This window comes from Equus caballus, chromosome 23, assembly GCF_041296265.1.
Source record: "Equus caballus isolate H_3958 breed thoroughbred chromosome 23, TB-T2T, whole genome shotgun sequence".
Taxonomy (NCBI): Eukaryota; Metazoa; Chordata; class Mammalia; order Perissodactyla; family Equidae; genus Equus; species Equus caballus.
Window position 1 is genome coordinate 68,218,573 of NC_091706.1, and position 20,119 is coordinate 68,238,691.

The following is a 20,119-nucleotide window of genomic DNA, read 5'->3' on the forward strand; positions in this document are numbered from 1 at the left end:
AACAGAGGGTAGATGGACTGAGTCAGCATCTTCACTCCGTTCTAATGTGCGCTCCCACAGAAGCACACACACACGCTTCAGCTGAGTCCAGATTTTGAAACTATAAATCTAAACTGAGTTTACGGAAGGTCAAGTCCCCCTCTCTCGTCTGTCACGAGGCTTGGCTCCCCCACGTCTCATCTAACTGCACAGTGACCCCGCCCGGTTATTCCCGGGTAAGGGCAGCCCAGCCCGAAGATGCACCCTCCCGGAACCACACGCCTGCAGCAGCAAGAGCCCCATGTCCTGGGTACCAACAGGCTGCACGTGTGCCCCACCAAAGCCCCCAGAACTGACTCGTAAGGTCCATCACCGCCCACCTCACTGGGCACCTAGGTGATCAGTCATCACCACCACACATGGGGACTCAGACAGAGGGGACAGCATCTCAGACAGAGGGAATAGCATCCTAGACAGAGGGGACAGCATCTCAGACAGAGGGAAGGGCATGAAGGCGAACCAGAGTGAGCCAGGCCATTTGAAGAGCTGGCAGTGAGCCCCGGTGGACGAGTCCAGAAAGGGAGGAGGTGGGACCCAGGGGTTGGAGCCAGGATGGATTTCACAGCCACAGGCAGCCAGATGGCTGTGCAGGTGGGTGACTCCTGCTCAGGTCTGGGTTTTACATCTGTCCTACACTGAGTAACACCCAAGGCTGCATTTTGACTCCCATGCTCACCCCCTTTACTGCGGAGCCTCAGTTTCCTCATCTGTCATTGGGGGTTGTCAGAGCCCACCTGGAGCAGGTAGACAGGATGTGCCGAGGCGGGTGCTCCTGGCTCTGGGACCAGCAACTTCTTTGTGGTCACTGTTCTGCATCCGGGGACAGGACTATTGAGGGGCTCAGGGCAGCAAAGCCGGGCTGTGCTCTGGGGCTTCTCTCAGGCCTCATCTACACTCTGACCTTGACAGACCAGCGCAGGCCAGGCCTGTGCGTGCACAAGCACACGTCCTGTCCAGCTTCGGGGCCCTGCGTTGTGGGAGGTGCTGGTCTTGTGCGGAGACGACGTCAGCCCGGAGGAGCGGAAGCGGGGCCTCTGGCCTCCTGAAGCCACCCAGCTGGGGACAAACCACTTCCTCCCCTCAGCATCCAGCCCAGCTCAGCCAGGGGGCCGTCGCCGAGCCAGTGGTCAGGCTCTGAAGGTTGGGGTTTGGGCCAGCTGGGCAGGTGCAGGCTGCAGCCCCGGGCAAGTAGTGGGGCTCTGTGTGTCTCAGTTTCCTCTCCCGAAAGAACGGCCGAGCCAGTCGGCCCTGGGGTTATCCGAGGGAGGCCCTGAGCAACTGCAGAGCTGCCCTCAGCATGCCGGCCCACAGGCGTGTGCTCCGCTCAGAGCCGGGCTCCACTCAGCTCTACCTCGCGGACAGGAAAGCAGAGGTGGGAGCAGCTGCCCAAAGTCACGGAGCAGGGCCCACGCCGAGCGTCCCAGTGGGCCAAGGCATCACCCCAGCCCAGCCCCTGCGGCCCATGCCCAGTCTGCCCTCTCCAGCGGGGTCTCAGAAGGCCCCAGGCCTGTCTTTCCTTCCACCAGGGGGACCCCGCAGCACCTCCCCGCCCCGGGAAGCCGTGGACAGGCTGAGCATCCTGTCACGGGGAGCCCCGCACCGCCAAGCAGGAGGGTGCAGGAGCCAGTGCACTGGGTGCGCTGTGCCCTCCAACCACCCCACTGCAGGGCTCATCGCGCTATCTGCACCGCGCGCACAAACACGGTAGCCTCTGGTGTTCCCACCGCTATCCGAGACCCTCCCCTGGCCCACGAGCCCCTCCCAGTGGCTTGGCCACTGCCCTCGAGTGGGGGACCCTGGGAGGCCCTGGTGGGCTGGGGCCTCCCTCTTAGAAGCGCCACCATACATGGGCCTGTCTGTCAGTATCTAAACTGCAGATTGCAGAGGAACCTTCCGGAACCCCCTCCGTGTGGGAAGGCCTAGTCCCCTAGGGACTGCGTTTGGGACCACCCGCCCTCCAGGCTCAGGCAAAAGACGACCTGTATTGCCCTGGGGCCTCAGCGACAGAGGGGGCCGGGCCATGGGCAGGGGCACTGGCCGGCTGACGCAGGGATCACCCTGAACCGGTCAGCCGCAGACCCCAGCCCCTCCCAGGCTCCAGGTAGTCTCCGCTAGAGTCTGGGCCACCCCAGAAGACACCGGCCCTTGGTGTTTACTAAGGATCTGCTGCCCACAACGCCAGCGGTCCCGACTTTCCACAAACAGGGCCAGAGGCAGCACAGGAAGCCAAGGGCAACCAGACGCCACGGGGGCCCCCTCGGCAGCTCCCGCCTTAAAGACACAAGACCCAGACTCCCGCTCCGACCCGCCCCATCCCAGGAGTGCCCGGACGATGGGACCAGTGCTGGCTCTCAGGAGACCCCGGAGCCAGCCCCACTCACCTGCGCTCGGCGGCGCCTCCCTCCCGGCTGATCTGGCGGCAGCAGACACAACTTCCTCCTGCTGTTTTCGCAACATGGGTCCCCAAACGGAGGTGCATTTCCGCACTGCCGCCCGCCCAGCTCGCTGGTTCTCCAGCCACCGGTCTTGCAAAAATGCAGCCCAAACCAGCCAGGCGCAGTCTGAGGCCCAGGTCCCACCGCCTGTGGCCGTTTAAAGTTTAACCAGCCGCTCCGGCCCTGAGGGGTCCTGGGCGTGGAGGTCGCAGCCCTCCTGCCTCTACCTCTGTGGGCTTTTCTGAGCAGAACTGAGGGCCACTCGGACCCTCAGAGAGGGGCGTCTGAGGAGGTCCAGCAGGCCACACACATAGCAGCCTGGGCCCAGGCCCTGCTCTGGGACACAGGTGCAACCCCTCCAGGGACCTGAAGACCCAGGTGGGGACAAGCTCCGTCTGGCCCAGCCAGCGGCCCCCACCACTGAGGGCCCAGAGCTGCTCCCCTGCCCCCAGCAGGTGGCAAAGGATGAGTGTGTGACCTGCACACGTCACTGGGCCCCAGTCCTTCCTCCATAAAGTGAAGAGAACAGGGGACTTGCTGTGGGCGTCTGTGAGGAACAAGAGCCTGGCCTGTGGCAGGTGGGCCATCTGGATGCTTCCTGCCCAGGCTGGAAAGGACAGCACCTCCTCTATTCCCCAGCACAGCCCTTCCCCACTGACACCCCTGAGCCTGGAGACCAGCAGCAGGGCCCCGTCAGGGCCTGGGACCCAGGCCAGGTCCCCACTGTACAGAAACGAACTGAGAAAGCAGAGATGAATGCCGGCCACACAGCAGCAGGCCAGGTGTAAGGACCCAAACGGTGAGGGTCCGGGCAGGGGACAGACAAGAAGTAGGCCAGGCAGGGCAGGGCTGGAAGGCAGAACTGGGGTCCAGAGTCCTCCCATCTTGGGGGGTATCTCCACCATGAGGCAGCCACCCTCAAGGTGGCCCGTGATGGTCATCTCCTGGTGACCCTGAGCCTGTGTGGCCACACCCACCCTGAATAGGGCTGATCCAGTCCCGTAGCCAATAGGACTCCGTGGCAATGACGGGGTGACTTCCAAAGCCAGGTCACATACCACATGCAGTTTCTGCCTTCTCTCCTGGGTCACTTGCTCCAGGGGGCCCACTGCCACGTCCTGAGGATGCCCAGGCAGCGCTATGGGAGCCGCGGGTGGGGAGGGGCTGGGCACCCTGCCAATAGCGGCACCAACTTCCTGCGAGGGAGCAAATGACTTAGAAGTGGGTACAAAACTAACTGAGTTAAGTGTTTACTGTCATTGTAAGCCACTAAGTTCTGGGTAGTTTGTTACACAGTGATAGATAGGTGACATAAGACCGTTATCAAGAAGAAGGGCAAGGGGCGACCTGGAGGTCAAGGGGTCAGCCCCCAGTAGAGCCACGGCCACAGGGCATCAATGGGCACGTTACCATTTCTCTATCCAATTACTTCATTAATGACCCAATGGTCCAAACCGAGTGGTCAACCCTGCAGGGCTCCCTAGTGACAACAGTGAAGACCCGTGCTGTGCGGTTCACTTCCCATGACCCCAAATAACTTCAGGGGTTAGAGGCTCTTCAGGGGAGGACCGCGTGCCTGCTGTCCACCACCCCCTCTCCTGTCCTCTGGGGGCTGCTCGCTCCTCCCCCAGACAGCTCTCTGCACAGGGGGCAGCTCTGATGGGGAGGGGTCTTCCCAGGGCCCTGGCTCTGCCCCAGGGACCCCAGCCCCACCTGCTGGGCCAGCTGGCAATGACCTGGGGGCAGCCCATCTGCAGAAGGCAGAGGAACCCTGGAGGCCGGGCACTCAGAGGGATGGAGCTCCAGGCTGGCTGAGAGGAAGCAGCCCCAGGACGCTGAACTGGGCAGCGCCTGCATCCCGAGAGAGCCTCACGCCCAGTGCCTGCCCCTGGAAGAGGAGGGCGTGGGGCATCTCTTGGGATCAGGGACTGGCCGGTGAGGAGCCCAGGAAGGTCCACACAAGGGGCAGTGGACAGCATGGGGACAGAGTTGTGGGGCCAAGTCCAGGGTTCAGAGAGTCCACAGACCGCAGGCGCATTTCCTGTCCAGCCCTGGCTCAAGCTCTCTCCGTGAGCACGTACACCCCGCCATGTGCCAGCTCTCCAGACACCAAGGTCATCGTGACGACACGTATGGAGTTCCCAGCCCACTGCCCACCACCACATCAGCCCTTCCAGTACCATCTGCTCTTGTCCTCACGAGAAAGTCACGAATTGGCACAGGTCCCCGCTCCACAGATGAAGGATGGAGTCTCATGCCACAAACCATACCGCTCATGGAGAGCGAGAATGTAAGGCCCGCCCTCTGAGGGCTGCTCAGAAGCTGGAGGAGACAGACCGGCAAACAGGCCCAGCTACAGTGCCAGGTGCAAGGCCGTGGATGAGAAGGGCATGTGCATGCGTGTGCAGGTGTGTGTGTGCGTGTGCATCTCATGCACAGATGCACACACAGTAGAGACGTCATTTTGAATCAGTGTGGAAAGGATGGACCACTCAGCAAGTATGGAGAGGGATAAAACGGGGTTGCTGCCTGTCACCATACATGAAAATATCCTCCAGATGAATAAAGGACCAAATATGAGAAGCAAGAACACTTAAAACCTCCAGAACAAAATATGTAGACATGTCCTTAGGACTTCAGGTAAGAAGAATTTTTAAGGCATAAACCATAAAGGAAAAAGATCAATGCATTTGACATGAAAGTTTAGACTGTCTACTCAACAAAAAAAATTTCAAAACTAAGATAGAAAAGAAACAACCCACCAATTGGGAAAAAATATTTGCAAGTCATATATCCGACAAAGGGTTAATCTCCATACTATATAAAGAACTCACACAACTTAACAACAAAAAATCAAACAACTCGATCAAAATATGGGCGGGGGGGGGGGGGGACACGAACAGACATTTCTCCAAAGAAGATACATGGATGGCCAATAGACACATGAAAAGATGCTCATCATTACTGATCATCAGGGAAATGCAAATCAAAACTACACTAAGATATCACCTTACACCAGTTAGAATGGCAAAAATATCCAAAACAAAAAGTAACAAATGTTGGAGAGGTTGTGGAGAAAAAGGAACCCTCATACACTGTTGGTGGGAATGCAAACTGGTGCAGCCACTATGGAAAACAGTATGGAGATTTCTCAAAAGATTAAAAATAGAAATACCATATGACCCATCCCACTACTGGGTATGTATCCAAAGAGCTTGAAACCAGCAATTCCAAAAGTCCCATGCACCCCTATGTTCATTGCAGCAGTATTTACAATAGTCAAGATGTGGAAGCAACCCAAGTGCCCATCAATTGATGATTGGATAAAGAAGATATGGTATATATATACACAATGGAATACCACTCAGCCATAAAAAAGGATAAAATCGTCCCATTCAGAACAACATGGATGGACCTTGAGGCAATTGTGTTAAGTGAAATAAGCCAGATAGAGAAGGACAATGTCTGTATGACTCCACTCATAGGTGGAAGTTAAACATGTGGACAAAGAGAACAGATTAGTGGTTACCAGGGGAAAGGGGGGGTGCAGGGTGGGCACAAAGGGTGAAGGGGTGCACCTACAACATGACTAACAATAATGGACAACTGAAATTTCACAAGATTGTAAACTATCATAATCTCAATAAAAAGTTAAAAAGAAAGTCGTGACTGAATACTATTTTAACAAAAAATTATGACTTAAAAACTGAGGAGCTGAGGGTGTAAGAGAACTGAATCTTCATCTTGATGGTAGGAAATCAGTGGATGGTGTTAAAAATTGAAATAATCAAGAAAGAGAAACGTGGAGTTAAATACTAGAAGACAAAGTTAAGAGAAAAAAGTGATGGCTTCCGGGGAATGAAAACTAAAGTTGAGATGGGCTAGGAAGGGCCAATTTTTACACTAAGCATTATACTTTCTTGAGCTAGGTACACATATGACTTTGATAAAAATTAAAATTAAGTGCCACTTAAAAAAAAAAAAACTCAGGTAGAAAGGGCGGGGGCGGCCCGGGAGGTCTCCTGCGGCGCACAGCCACAGCGGGCACAGAGAGGGAGCTGCACTGACCAGTTCTCAGGGCCACGGAGCGTTAACAGAGCTCGGGGCTGATCTTGGCCAGAATATGAGGCCTGAAGGAGGCGGGGTGAGGCTCCTGGGCTCCGTCATCCAGGGCGAGTGTCTTTAGGCGGCCTTGGTTTTAAACAGGAAACGTCGCACAAGGCTTGGGTGTGCACAGTGTGAAGTGAATCCCCGCTCCCAGCCCCGCCCGGCCAGCCTCGCGTCCCCTCCTGGGTGCACATGCACCCTGCAGTGGTGCACGCTCCCCCACCTGGACCCAGGGTGTTCCCACCTGGCAGCACATCTTGGTGAGTGAGAGAGAAGGAGGCTGGGAGGGGCCGGGACCTGAGAGGTGGGGGAGCCAGGAGGATGCTTGTAGGGGGGCTCCAGCAGGGGAGACCCAGAGACACCGGGGCGGGTTGCCGGGCCAATTTCCTCTCTGTGCGGCCACCCCCAGGCCCCGCTCAGACCCGAGGACAGCCACACCTAAGACTCTCCAAGCCGCCTCCCTAGATCAGCACCAGAGTCGTTCAGCTCTGAAAGGAGAACGCGTTTGAGCATTTTGTTGCAGCGTTTGTCCAAGCCCAAGTTTTCTGACGGATGCACAGAACTTCCGAATCCCAGCTTAACACTTTCAGATCCCTGGATGGTCTCGAGTCCGGATTGGAGCCCCTGCCATAACGCAGACCGGCAGTTTTGGGCGGCAGACAAGCAAGATGGCCCGAGTAGCCGCCTCCCTGGCCAATGTCTGCCATCCCTGCTGGGGTCGGGATTGGAGCTGCAGGCAGGGACGTGTTTAAAAACAAACTTTTCCACTGAAACATCATTTGGCTAGGGTGGCCAGATTTAGCAAATAAAAACATAGGACACCCAGTTAAATTTAAAATTTAGGCAAATGACGAATAATTTTTTGGTGCAAGAATATCCCGTGCAATATTTAGGATATAATGTTAGAAAACTATTCACTGGTCACCTGAAATTCTGATTTAACTGGTGTCCTGTGTTTTGTCTGGCATCCCGAATTTCCTGCCGACGACCCAGGAGCAGCTGGCCCTCTGAGCCCGAGGAGACACACTTGTCCCTGAGAAGCGTTTCGGTGCCCTTCCCAGCCCCACCCTGGCCGGTTTCTTCCACTGCCAGCCGCCCTGGTAGCTTTGGGCTCCTCTCTGGGTGGGGACGGTGACTCCTTGTCGGCACCACTGGCTAAAATTGGAGTGATGGACACACTGCGCTGTGCACATTGGCTGCACTGACCAGGTTCTAGGAAAGTCCTCAAGTCTTTTAATGTTCTTAGGACCTGGCCATTTGAGAGGGTCTGAGCTCAAACAGCATCACCACTGTGAATACCCTTTTGGCAAATGCTCGGGCACGTTCCAGACACGGCTCACGGGGTCCCCGGCCCCTGGGGCTGTACAGAGGCAGTGAGGGGATGCCTGGCACGTGTTGACAAGCCGCCATGCAAAATCATCAGAACAACAGACATTAGAACCCACAGTGACCGTTGCAACACCCTTTGCCAGAAACGAGTATTTTCATAGTATGAAACGTTAAACAGCATGAAACGGTCCCTCGTGTTGCTTTTGATCTGCACTTCTTCGCAAGCGAGGAGTACGGACAGCAAACCACCCCCGCCTTCTTCTGGAGAGTGGAGTGTCCATGTCTTATCACTCAGGCCTCCCCTGCACGGGGTGGGGCCGTGTGACCCAGCCCTGGACACAGGGAGTGACGCACCCCCACAGGCTGGCCCCTCAAAAGCCCCATGCCATCGTCCAGCTCCCTCTCCCCCATCTGCCGGGCAGACGCATGGAACACGGGCCCTGGAGCCAGACGGACAGACTGGGGCTGGCCCATCGCTGGGCTAGCTGGACTGCTGTCTCCCAGGTTCCCTTCTGCCAGTGGGTGAGTCAGGGCAGCTCTGGGAAAAGAGATCCAGGGGCGGAAGCAAGCAGCACCTCCCTCCAATTAGAGGGGAGAGACCCGCTCAGGGTGTTGGCAGGCTCGAGCCGGCCCCACTCCTCTCTGCTCGGTGCCCAAACCAGCACCCCCAAAGCCACCACCATCAACACAGGACGAGCACCAGACAGGGGCCACAGCACCCCCACTCCTGCCCCAAAAGCGGGTCCACAGCCCCCCTCGTTCCCGCCTGGTCTGCTGTTAGGCATGCCAGAACCTTCCTTCTTGGTGTCTCATGTTGTGGACCATCCGGCTCCTACAATCAACCCCTTACTCCACGTCACCCGCTGGGGAGTCACAGCTTCCCCCCAAAGCTGGCTGCTCCCCTGAGTCCCTGTGAGCCTGCGTGGAGCAGAGCCCTCCCATTGCGGCCTTGGGCCACAACGGAGCCTCCGGAGCCAGCTGACCCCGACTGATACACACATCTCCTGCCCACTGCTGCTACCAGGTCACCCTCCTGGGGGACACGTCCTGCTGGCATCCAGAGGTGAGACTTGGCATGCCTTCTCAGTGAAGCCGTCACCCAGGGTGGTGTCGGAGCCTTTGAGGGAAGATCCGAAGGGGACAGCAGCGGCATTTACTCAGTACACGCGCACAGGCAGACCTGCCTGGGCTGGATTTGTGGGGTAAGCTGGACCCACCCCAAAAGATGCTCAGAATCAGGTCACTCACCTGGGCACACGGAGGGTGTCCCTGGCTGTGGATCCAGGCCGCGGGGCCGACACCACTTCAGTGTCCCTGATGGGGTGTCCCCACGCCAGCACGGCGACCCAGAGCGGCCTCAGTAAACCCATCTTAAGCAGCTGGCATGGGTGGTCCCTGCCACACGGCCGTGCAGGGCGGCCGAAATGGCCACAAAGGGTCCTGACCAAAGGGAAAACGATGTTTGTTCCGGGACCTGTAGAACATCTGCCAGACGCCTGAGAACTCTCTCACTGTCGCTATAAATGTAGAGAGATGAAAAACGGCAAAACCAACGTTTATTAAGTACACTGGGACTTAAAAGATTAGAAATATGGAGAATTCAGGTGTTTTATCTCTTTGTAAAAAAACTTATCGAGAGAACCTAATTCTCTCTGCTGTCTTTCAGCAGAATTCTGGGTACAGACGACGCTGAAATTCAATATTTACTGAACACCGTGTGGCAGCCCAGACCGACGCCCGTGGAATCCGGCTGTTGACGGCGCTCTGCCAGCTTCACACGGAGCCGGCTGTTGGTGGAGAAGCTGGTGAAGGCGCAGGAACCAGGGATCATCTGTACACACAAAACTATTCCAAAATAAGAGGTTTTGAAGTCCAGTGTCCAGTGCTTTACTGAGGTGGATCAGCCCTATCGTGGGACCATGAGGGGGGCAGCTCTTCGCAGATCTCGCCTCCTGGACCTCACACCCCGAATAACCTCCTGGCTCACGTGTCCACCTCAGCGCAGCAGGAGAGACAAGCAGGCAGTGAAAACGGCCACCAGACAGAAGTCTGACGTTTGTCTGGGATCCGTGTGCAGAGGTAGACAAGGGGATCCAACTCAACCCACATTTGGTGTAGGTGCAAAATGCCTCAGTTTTTAATTTTTTTTAAAGATTCAGGTGGCTGACCCCCATCCCATGAGTCACCCTCATCACTCAGTCCAGGTAGGGGTTGGGGGATGAGCGGACTGTGGAATGATCCAGAAACCAGTAACTCTGGGCAAAGGGCAGGAACAGATAATTCAGAGAAGAGACTCTAAGAGGCTCTTACACTTGAGACACGGCTCCACCTCACACACACCAAGGGACCGCAGATCACAGAACTGGCCCATCATATCAGCAGAGACTGGGTGAGGTAGGGGAAGAGGTCCCGCACAGGTGGCTGGGAGGTGACAGGGATGATCGCCCTTTGACCCCACGTGCACCCTCTGGCAGTCGGTGCAGCCGGTGCCTCGGCACAGCGCACATCGATGGCGTGCCGGTGGTTCCTGCGTCTGGGAAACAACTCGGCCAGTGGAGGGGCCTGCTGACAGACCCGGGCCACCTACCAACTGCAGGGGCACCTGCCCAAGGCGGGGCAGGACCTGCCATGACACCCTCACGACCACGGGTGAAGGGCCTGGCCGCCAAGTGCTCCACTGTGAGGTCAGCAAGTCTTCTTTCAAACGGTTCTGACACAAGTGTCTACCTATGTGTATGGGAGAGAGAGTAAATATGGGGAAATACGGACACAGTGAATCAATTCTTGCAACTTTTCTATAAGTTTGAAAATGTTTAAAAACAGTTAAAAATACTGCTCTATAGAGAACAAGGGAGAGGGTGGACGGAGACAGGGTGGCAGTGAGAGCTCTCTTGTATCTCTTTGGTTTTACAACCATGTAATCATATTGTCTATTTTCTCAATATAATCACTTTCATAAGACTATGATAACAACAAGAACAAACAAGAGATTCCACGTCCTCCCAGGGCTTGTCACCACGACAAGGCAGCACAGAGCTGAGACATGAGACAGTGCTCCACAGGCACAGCACAGAGGAGCACGCAGGCACAGAGGAGGACGGGAGCACAGGGAGCATGGAGGGGCCCAGGGGAGCACGAGGACAGGGGAAGCAGGAGGAGGACAGGGAAGGACGGGCGCATGAGGGAGAATGAGGAGTATGGAGGAAGCAGAGGGAGCACAAGGGACACAGGGGGCATGAGGAGTGTGAGGGAGCATGGGGAGCTTGAGGAGCATGGGGCAGTATGAGGAGCACAAGAGAGCATAAAGACAGGAGGAGCACATAGAAGGATGGGAGCATGAGGGAGCACAGAGAGCAGGAGGGAGCATTACGGAGCACAGGCAGCATTAGCACCCCAAAGGCAGGAAGGCCTGAAAAGGGGCAAACTCGTTGTTGGGGTGCCCCCTACCACCTTGTGGAAGACCGTCTGGAGCCTCAACCAAAACAGTGGTGAGAGCACACAGCTCCCACCCCTCCCACCCATGCCCCTGGGGGTCACTCCTCTCACCACCACAGACGAGCAAGGACGTTGAGCACAGCGATGTCTGCAAAGGGAAAGCTGGAGACATGCTGAACGTCCCACAGCGAAGAACTAGTTTGATACATTACCACAGTCAAGGACTCACCATAACAAGTAAAATAATTTCTATAACAATAAGATTAAATTAAAATCAAGACAGTGCAGTATCGGTATAGGGATAGAGAAATAGACCAATGGAGCAGATAGAGGGTCCAGAAGTGGATTCACATTCATACAGTCAGTTGATTTTCAGCCAAGGTGCCAACGTGCATGAGCGGGAAAGGAAAGGAAAGCTGTGTCAGCGAGCGTGCTGGAACGAGTGGACGCCCACAGGGAAAAACGACCCTGACCCCCACTCCCCACACACCTAAAAATAACTGGAAACGAGTCACAGTCTTAACTGCAAACACTGCAACTACACAGCCTCTAAGGACACACAGGTCACAACGCTCATGCACTTGAGGCAGGCAGAGCTCCTTAGGCCATAAAGGGCACAAGCCACAGAAGAAAAACCCAGTAAACTGAACTTCATCAACACAAAAACCTGCTCTCAGGGGCTGGCCCAGTGGCTCAGCGGTTAAGTGTGCACGTTTCGCTTTGGGAGCCTGGGGTTCGCCGGTTTCGATCCCGGGTGCGGACATGGCAACGCTTCGCCATCCATGCTGTGGCAGGCGTCCCACGTATAAATGGGCACGGATGTTAGCTCAGGGCCAGCCTTCCTCAGCAAAAAGATGAGGATTGACAGCAGATGTTAGTTCAGGGCTAATCTTCCTCAAAAAAAAAAACAAAACAAAAATCTGTGCTCATCAAAAGGCCCACTAGGAAAATGAAAACGCAAGCCACAGACTGGGAGGAAATATTTGTGATACATCTATCTGACCAAGGACTTGTTCCAGAATACATAAAGAATTCCTACAAATCAATAAGAAAAAGATAAATGATCAATAAAAAAATTTGAGGGAAAGACTAGACTGGGCACTTGACTAAGAAAAGTTACCTAAATGGACAGTGAGCCCATGGGGAGGTGCTCGACGCCACCTGTCACCAGGGAAATGCCAACTAAAGCCACAGCGGGATCTCCCCACGCCCCATTGGAATGGCCACAATGAAAAAGGCCGACAATACCGAGTGCCAGCAGGAAGTGGAGGGACAGAACTCTCACCGTACCAGGAAGCACGAAACCCTGCAACCGCTGGGCACTTCCTCCTGGAGGTGCACGTACCTCTGCCCTGTGACCCGGCAGTGCCGCTCCTAGGATCCCACCCAAGAAAAAAGAAACACCTGTCCACACAGAAAGCTGCGCACAGACGTCTGCAGCAGCCTTGTTCTTAACAACTCAAAACCGGTCAACCCACCTCCTCCCACTGGAGAACAAGCAAAGCTTGGTATGGCCATGACAAGGAACGTCGCTCAGCAGCAGAAAGAAGCGGACTGCTGTTGACCGATGACATGGGTGGCTCTCAAAGGAACCGAGAAACCAAAGACAACACTCGACGAAGCTCAACTAGTTCAACTGGATGAAGCAGAGCCACGGAGCCAGGGCAGCGGTGACCTGTGCTCCGGGGCGGGCGTGTGAGCCTGCTCTGGTTGCCAGAGCAAAATACCACAGAAACAACAGAGTCTTATTTTCCCACAGCCCTGGAGGCTGGAGGTCTGAGATGAGGGTGCGGGCAGGGCTGGCTCCTCCTGCGGCCTCTCCTGGGCGTGCAGACGCCGTCTCCTGCCTGTGTCCTCACAGGTCGTCCCTGTGTGCCTGTCTGTGTCTATCCTCCTCTTCTTATGAGGACACAGTCTCACTGGATTCGAACCCACCCATATGACCTCTTGTTAACTTAATCACCCCTTTAAAGGTCTTTCTCCAAATACTGTCACATTTCGGGGGACTGGGAGTTAGGACTTCAACAGAGGAATCTCGGGGGGCACAGTTCAGCCCATCACACCCCCTAAGAATGTTCTCACTATTCTTGCCCATCAGCGAGGTGAGCTTGTGACCAGCATATAAGGCGAGGAACAACACGCCCGCAGAGCGGAACGGAAGAAATGGAAATGTCCACATCGGCAGATGACGTGACTGCCTGCAAAGAAAATCCCAAGAATCTACAAAAATACTCTGAGAACTGATAAGTGAGTCCAGCAGGTCAAGCATACAAGATCAATTCAAGACCGCTTGATTTTTTTATGCTGGAAATGAAGGTGCAGACACCAAAATTTAAAAAGACAATGCCATTTACACTAAAAAAAGCCCAACAAACAAACCTCAAACGTAAATCTAACAAAACATGTACCAAGCTCATGTGCTGAGAACTACAAAATGTTGATGAAAGAAATAAAAGCTCTAAAAAAAGACATACTGTGCCCATGGATTCATGATACAACACAGTAAAGATATCAGTTCTCCCCAAAATTATCCACAAGTTTAATGCAATTTCTATCAAAATCCCAGGAAGATTTTTTTTGTAGATATAGACAAGGTCACTCTAAAATCTACATGGACAAACACAGGCCATAGGGTCGCTAAAGCTACTTTGAGAAGGAAGGATAAAGTGGGCAGAGTCACTCCGTCAATATTAGGGCCCCCTCTGTGGCCACAGGGAAGAAGACAGTGTGGAGCTGGTGGGGGAGACACAGATCAGTGGGACAGAACGGAGAACCCAGAAAGAGACCCAGCAAGTACGGCCAACTGGTTCGTTTTTTTTAAAGATTTTATTTTTCCTTTTTCTCCCCAAAGCCCCCAGTACATAGTTGTGTATTTTTAGTCATGGGTCCTTCTAGTTGTGGCATGTGGGACACCACCTCAGCATGGCCTGATCTGTGGTGCCATGTCCGCACCCAGGATCCAAACGGGTGAAACCCTGGGCCGCTGAAGCAGAGCGCACGAACTTAACCACTCGGCCACAGGGCCAGCCCCGGCCAACTGGTTTTGACAAAGGTGCAAGAGCAACTCAGTGGAGAAGGACAGCCTTTAACAAGTGATGCTGGAGCGACAGCACATCCACAGGTGAAACAGCGAGCCTCGAGCCAAAGCTCACATCTCATACAAGAATCAACTCCAGCGGATCACAGACTTAAATGTAAAACTAAATGAATTTTGGAAAAAAATAAGACAAAATCTTTGGGATCAGGACTGATCAAAGGGTTCTTAGACTTGACACCAAAAGCACGATCCATAAAAGGAAAAACTGTCAAACTGGAGTTCCTCAAAATTTCAAGCTTCTGCTCTGTGAAAGACCCTGTTAAGAGGACGAGATCACAAGCCACAGACCGGGAGAAAACGTTTGCAAACCACATGTCCAATAACAGACTAGTTTACAAAATACATAGAAAACTCTCAAAACTCAACAGTAAAACAAAACGAACAATCCAACTGGAAAATGGGCAAAAGACACTGAGAGACATGCACCAAAGAGGGTCCACGGGTGATGGAGACGCACATGGCAGACGGTCCTCGTCGTCAGCCGTCAGGGAAATGCTGACTAAACCCACAAGCGAGATCTTGGCACACTGCTTGGAATGGCTGAAATAAGAAATGGAGACAACACCAAATGCTGGAGAGGATGTGTCAGAAGCCCGTCATCACACTCTGCTGGTGGGAATGCAAATGGGACAGCCACTCTGGAGAACGGCCTGGCAGATTCTTTTAAGAGGAAACATGCGACTCAGCAGACCCACCCCAGGCATTCGTCCCAGAGAAATGAAGACCTGTGCTTGCACGGAACCTGTCGTTCAGCTTCAATCTCAACAGCCCCAAACTGCAAACAACACAGATGTCCTTCAAAGGGTGTGAGACTGAACCACGGCACGTCTACACCCGACACGACTCCGCAGTAGAAAGGACAGGCTCCTGACACTGTAATCCGGGGGAACCCTCAGTGAACACTATGTGAAAAAGCCAGTTCAGAAGCTTCCATCCTGCATGAGTCCACTTAGAGAGCCTTCTTGACATCAAATTACAGGCATGGAGAACAGGTTTGTGGGTGTCAGGTGAGGAGGGAACTCGGGGTGGATCAAAGGGCATCGGGGGGTCCCTGGGTGGGGGGACAGTCTGCAGCTCAGCTCTGTGGTGCCGACATCCTGGCTGTGACATGGCCCGCCACAGCTCTGCCGGGCGCCACGCTTGGAGGAGGCCACGGAAAGGGTGCTGGGGATCCCGGTGTGATGACTTCCAACTGAGGTGAACCCGCAGTTCTTTCAACCAGAAAGTTCAACCAGAGAAAAGGTCAGTGGAGCCCCTTGGCTCTTGGGGAAACAATGAGCCATCAAGTGAAACACAGGAGTTCCCGGAAACCTTTGCAAAACCAGAGATGGCGGGCGGCGAAACCCAGGGCCCTTCTGAGCCTGGACCCCTCCCACCTCCCAGGCCCGCTCAGGCACCTTCACATCACCCGGCACCCCACATTCCCATGCACCCACATTCCCCTGCACCCACATTCTCCTGCACCCCCGCATTCCCCTGCACCCCACATTCCCTGGCACCCCTACATTCCCCTGCACCCCTGCATTCCCTGGCATCCTCTGCCTTGCCTTGCACAGGCCCACTGTCTCAGGCCTGTTCCTTCTGCCCAGGGGCGCTGCTCCTGGACCACTGGCCAGTCCTCTCTCACCCGCCCACACCCAGCTCAAGGGTCCGCAGGGGTGGTCACTCCTGTCCTCCAGGCCAGCTCTTTTACCTTCCCCTATGGACATTTAGACCTGGTGTCACAGTCATTCTCCAGCCAGACTGAGTCCTCGCAGACACAAAGTGAAGATGAACCTCGGAACCATCCTCCTTCCCCATTTCCAGAAGGGGAAGATGCAGCCCAGAAGGAGAAGTAACCACCACAGCCACTCTGCTCAGAGCCCGGCAAAGGATGCAGCCAGGACAGTTGGCCACTAGGACACAGCCTGACGTGCAGGCTTGAGGGCAAGCAAAAGCCCTGGAAGTAAGAGCCTTAGTACCGATGAAAAAACTGAGGTTCAGAGTTGCCAGATGCTTTCATTCAGTCAGTCAACAACCATTTGCCGAGCAGCCACCAGGTACAGAAGAACATGAGGCAGGTTCTGAAAGCAGCTCCCGCAGAGGTGAAACTGAGGATGAAGGAGTTAAACTTTCCCTGGATTAGGGTGACACTGTGCTTGTACCCACAAGGTTAACGTGGGAAACAAAGTGACCAAAATTCCTTTCTGAGCTCGTTCTGCAGAACAGCAGGAGGACACTGATAAGAGAGGAGCTTGCTGACAGCCGCTGCCTGACTGAGCGTCCGCGTGAGCACAGAGAAGCTAAAGTGACTCATGGTCAACTCTAGCCGTCACAGGCTGAAAACCCACCGCGTGCAACATGCAGAACAGACAGTCACGCCTGCGCAGAGGCCTCTCGGAACCCCAGCCCCAAGGCCACGTGCTCCCCCTCCCCCACCTAAAACCCCAGATAGAAACCCCTGCTTGTAGCTTTTCGGGGAGTTGGGGATCACGGCGTGAGCTGCCCGCTCTCCCTGCTCAGAGCTTTGCAGTGAAATTCCGACTTTCTTCCACTGCACCTGGTGTCAGAGACTGGCTTGCTGCGTGATGCGTGAGCAAACTCGCTTCAGGTTCCATGTCAGAGGGAGGCGTGTAGAGGCTGCTGGCTCCCCCTGCACGAGTCGCCCTGTGCCCCCATCCCTCCACTCACTGGACACAGAGGCCACAGGAGCATCGGGCCCCGGGGCACCCCTCAGACCCCAAGGATGGGACAAGTGTCCAGTGCTGTCATTCTCCCCACAAGGCAAGCGAGAGCCATAGAAATGCCAAACCACCCAGGCCGGGAGGCTGGGGTCCAACACACTTCAGCTGAGGCCCCTTTGTGGGCTTTCAGGCCCCAAGACAATCATAGTGAAGGTCCTCCCTTCCCCTAAGGCAGCAGACAGGGCCGGGAAGGGACAGGGGCCTTTCCAAATGTGTGGGAGCTGATGACCCTGCCTCTGGGGGTGGCTCCTGGGAAGGGTCGTCCTCCTCTCTGTGCTTCTTGGTGAGACACAAATCTCTACAAAGGACAGGCATTATATTAGCAATCAGGAGAAAAGCCAACCTATTTAAAAATAAGAATAAAAGCTCGGTTGCTCATTTGAGAGCCCAAACCTCCAGGGATTGCAGTTGGAGCCGGCTGTCTCCATGTCTGTTTATGAATTTCTATTTAGCATCCTAAATCTCTCAGCAAAAAAGTGGTCAGAAACCAAAAAAGAGGGAGGCTGAGTGTCGTTCTGCTTTCTGACGACACTCGTGCAGAAGGTCCTCCAGGCTCCCTTGACCTGAGGCTGCGTTTTGTTCAAAGATGAAAATACTCCCCAAACGTGGGCGCCGCCTTGAACCTCACGGCGCTCGCTCGGGTCGGGAGGCTGGAGGGTGGACAAGGCGGGACCGGAGCCTGGAGGCCGCATCGCGTGGCACGGGGAGCCGCCACCCCGCACCCGGGCACGGGGCTCCCGGAAGGTGCACGTCGGTGCCGAGGGGTGAGCCGGGAGGGCCACTGATCCTCCTTCGCTTTACTGCCTTATCACCCAAACCCCACGCCACCAGGATCTCTTTAAAAATGCTTGACGTTTAGTCGTCTCAGCAAAGGAGCCGTGGGCGCGGCTCAGACCCCCCGACGAGGTCCCCGCGGGGCAGGGCGGCACACAGAGGCCACCTCTGTGGAAGTGGAAGCCACCTCGGCGCTGCGCCTGGGTTTTCACCCCGTAAGAAAAAGGTCGCCGTGTGGACGGAGAGGCGCGCCCCGCGCTCGCTCGGCGCCGTCTGCGCGCCACGGGGGCCGCCCTCTCGGCTCCAGACCCCGCCTCGGCTCCTGCAGTCCCGGGGGGTTCAGAACCCTACAGCCCGCCGACGCAGAGGGCGGCCCTTCGGGGCGCTGCGCCGGGAGAGGACGGGGGAGGCCGGCCCGGAGGCGCCAAGGGCGCACGCAGCCGCACCGCGCCCGCGAGCAGGGAGGCAAGACGGGACCTGAGTGTCCCTCGGCGGGCGCCCGGAGCCCGGACGTTCTCACGAAGCAACCGCAGGCTCAGGAGAGGCTGCCCGCCCCCAAATTAATTATTTCTTAAGCAGCACAGTTTGTTTTGCAGATAAAATGTTTTGGAATCCTCTTTTTAAACAAAATCGTGGGAAGATCAGAGGACCAGATGCCCCTTTGCCACCGAAGATCTTGGATTCAGACTGCGCCTGCCTCCACCCCCCGCATCGGGCGGGGCAGCTCCGCAGCAGCTCCCGGGATTGGCCGGCCAGGCCGCGCTCTACTGCAGACCCAAATGCACAGGATGCAGGGCACGCCCCAACGCAGGCCGCATCCTCGCCCACACCGCGTCCCTAACCCACCACCCAGGGCAAGACAACAGACACGCGCCCTCGGACCCCTCTCTGGAGGAGCAGTGGTGGCCGCCGCCAAGTCACAGCCTGCTGACCCGGCGCCCCAAGCCCACATCTCAGAGGCCAGTGGTTTATCCATTTTGCAGCCACAGCGGCAGCTATATGGGATCCTTCAGACACAGATATTTCAAGGACTAAGAACCCTGGGGTGGACAGAAGTAACCCCACATCTGCACGAACAGACATTTATTTCAGGATGTTACAAGTTCCGCATAAGATGTATTCAACAAAAAATTCCAGCCTGGTCCAGCTGGGTCCAGGTGGGATATTCTGAGATGCAAAACTATATACTGGAGAAGACAGGCCAGGAATTACTAGAAACTACCAAAAACGAAAGGGCTTCCTCTTTTTTTTTTTTCAAGGATTGCCACCTGGGCTAACAACTGTTGCCAATCTTTTTTTTTTTTTCTGCTTTATCTCCCCAACCCTCCCCCCCACACAGTTGTATATCTTAGTTGCAGGTCCTTCTAGTTGTGGGATGTGGGACGCCGCCTCAACGTGGCCTGACGAGCGGTGCCATGTCCGTGCCCAGGATCCGAACCCTGGGCCGCCGCAGCAGAGCGCGCGAACTTAACCACTCGGCCACGGAGCCGGCCCCAGGGCTTCCTCTTTTATCCGTGCAGTGTGCTTCACCAGTACCTTCGCTGTAAACATCCCAGTTGAGTCTCTGGAAAGCCCGGTGGAACTCACAGATGTGCCCTCAGGGTCTCGGCCTCAGGGTGCAGCCCTCCTCTCCCAGCCAAGTGAGGGGACAGGCCCGGCCACCCCAGGGTGTCCCTCTCCCTTGTTCTTTCCAGGGCTCGCAGACTCTCAGCGGCTGAGCTGCCCGGCAGCAGGAGCCAGGAGGGGATGGGGCGAGTCAACGCTTCCACACTGGAGAGGGAAGTCTGGTCCTGCCCATCCTCCTCTGCTCTCTCACCGCGTGTCCCAGGGCCGGGAGGGCAGCGCTGTCCTGGGGCCATCCTGAGGCCTTTTAGGGGCTCCTGCTCCACAGACTCCTCTGAGTGGGCTCGTCGGGCACGAGTCTGGGCTCCATTTTTCTGACTGAAGGTCACAGGTGCCCACGGGGGCCTGCCTGAGGTGAGGAGAGGGTGGGACTGCACTGGCCAGCCTTGCGTGCACAGGTGGGGAGCCTAACTCTCCCTTCCTTCCCGCAACCAGGCAGGCTCTCAGAAGGGTCCACCCAAGCCCAGAACTCCCCCAAACTCAGGCAGGGCCCCTCTGCCCACAAGTTCTGTCTGTAAATACACCAGCTCCAAGGTGTGCACCTGCTTCTCTTTATC

General features: G+C 55.6%; 1 protein-coding gene and 1 long non-coding RNA gene across 10 annotated transcripts in view; both read right to left on the reverse strand.

Annotated features, from left to right (window-relative positions):
• Positions 1 to 20,119, reverse strand: part of FGD3 (FYVE, RhoGEF and PH domain containing 3) — a 61,595-nt gene that overhangs the window by 38,509 nt on the left and 2,967 nt on the right. For 2 of the 9 annotated variants that reach the window (XM_070248676.1, XM_070248673.1), the window contains exon 1: positions 2,421 to 2,559. The exons of 2 other annotated variants lie outside the window; for them this stretch is intronic. The gene's annotated coding sequence lies outside the window, so the exon portion shown is untranslated. Of the gene's footprint in view, positions 1 to 715; positions 1,023 to 2,420; positions 3,038 to 3,532; positions 3,671 to 20,119 lie in introns of those variants that run through there. 5 more of the 9 variants (XM_023627616.2, XM_005605105.4, XM_014735538.3 and 2 more) reach the window with 5 other exon arrangements.
• LOC138920364 (uncharacterized) lies at positions 9,449 to 13,000 on the reverse strand. The gene is made up of 2 exons (XR_011431422.1): positions 12,824 to 13,000; positions 9,449 to 10,637 (listed from the first exon to the last, which is right to left on the reverse strand). It is a non-coding gene; the product is annotated as an uncharacterized lncRNA (long non-coding RNA).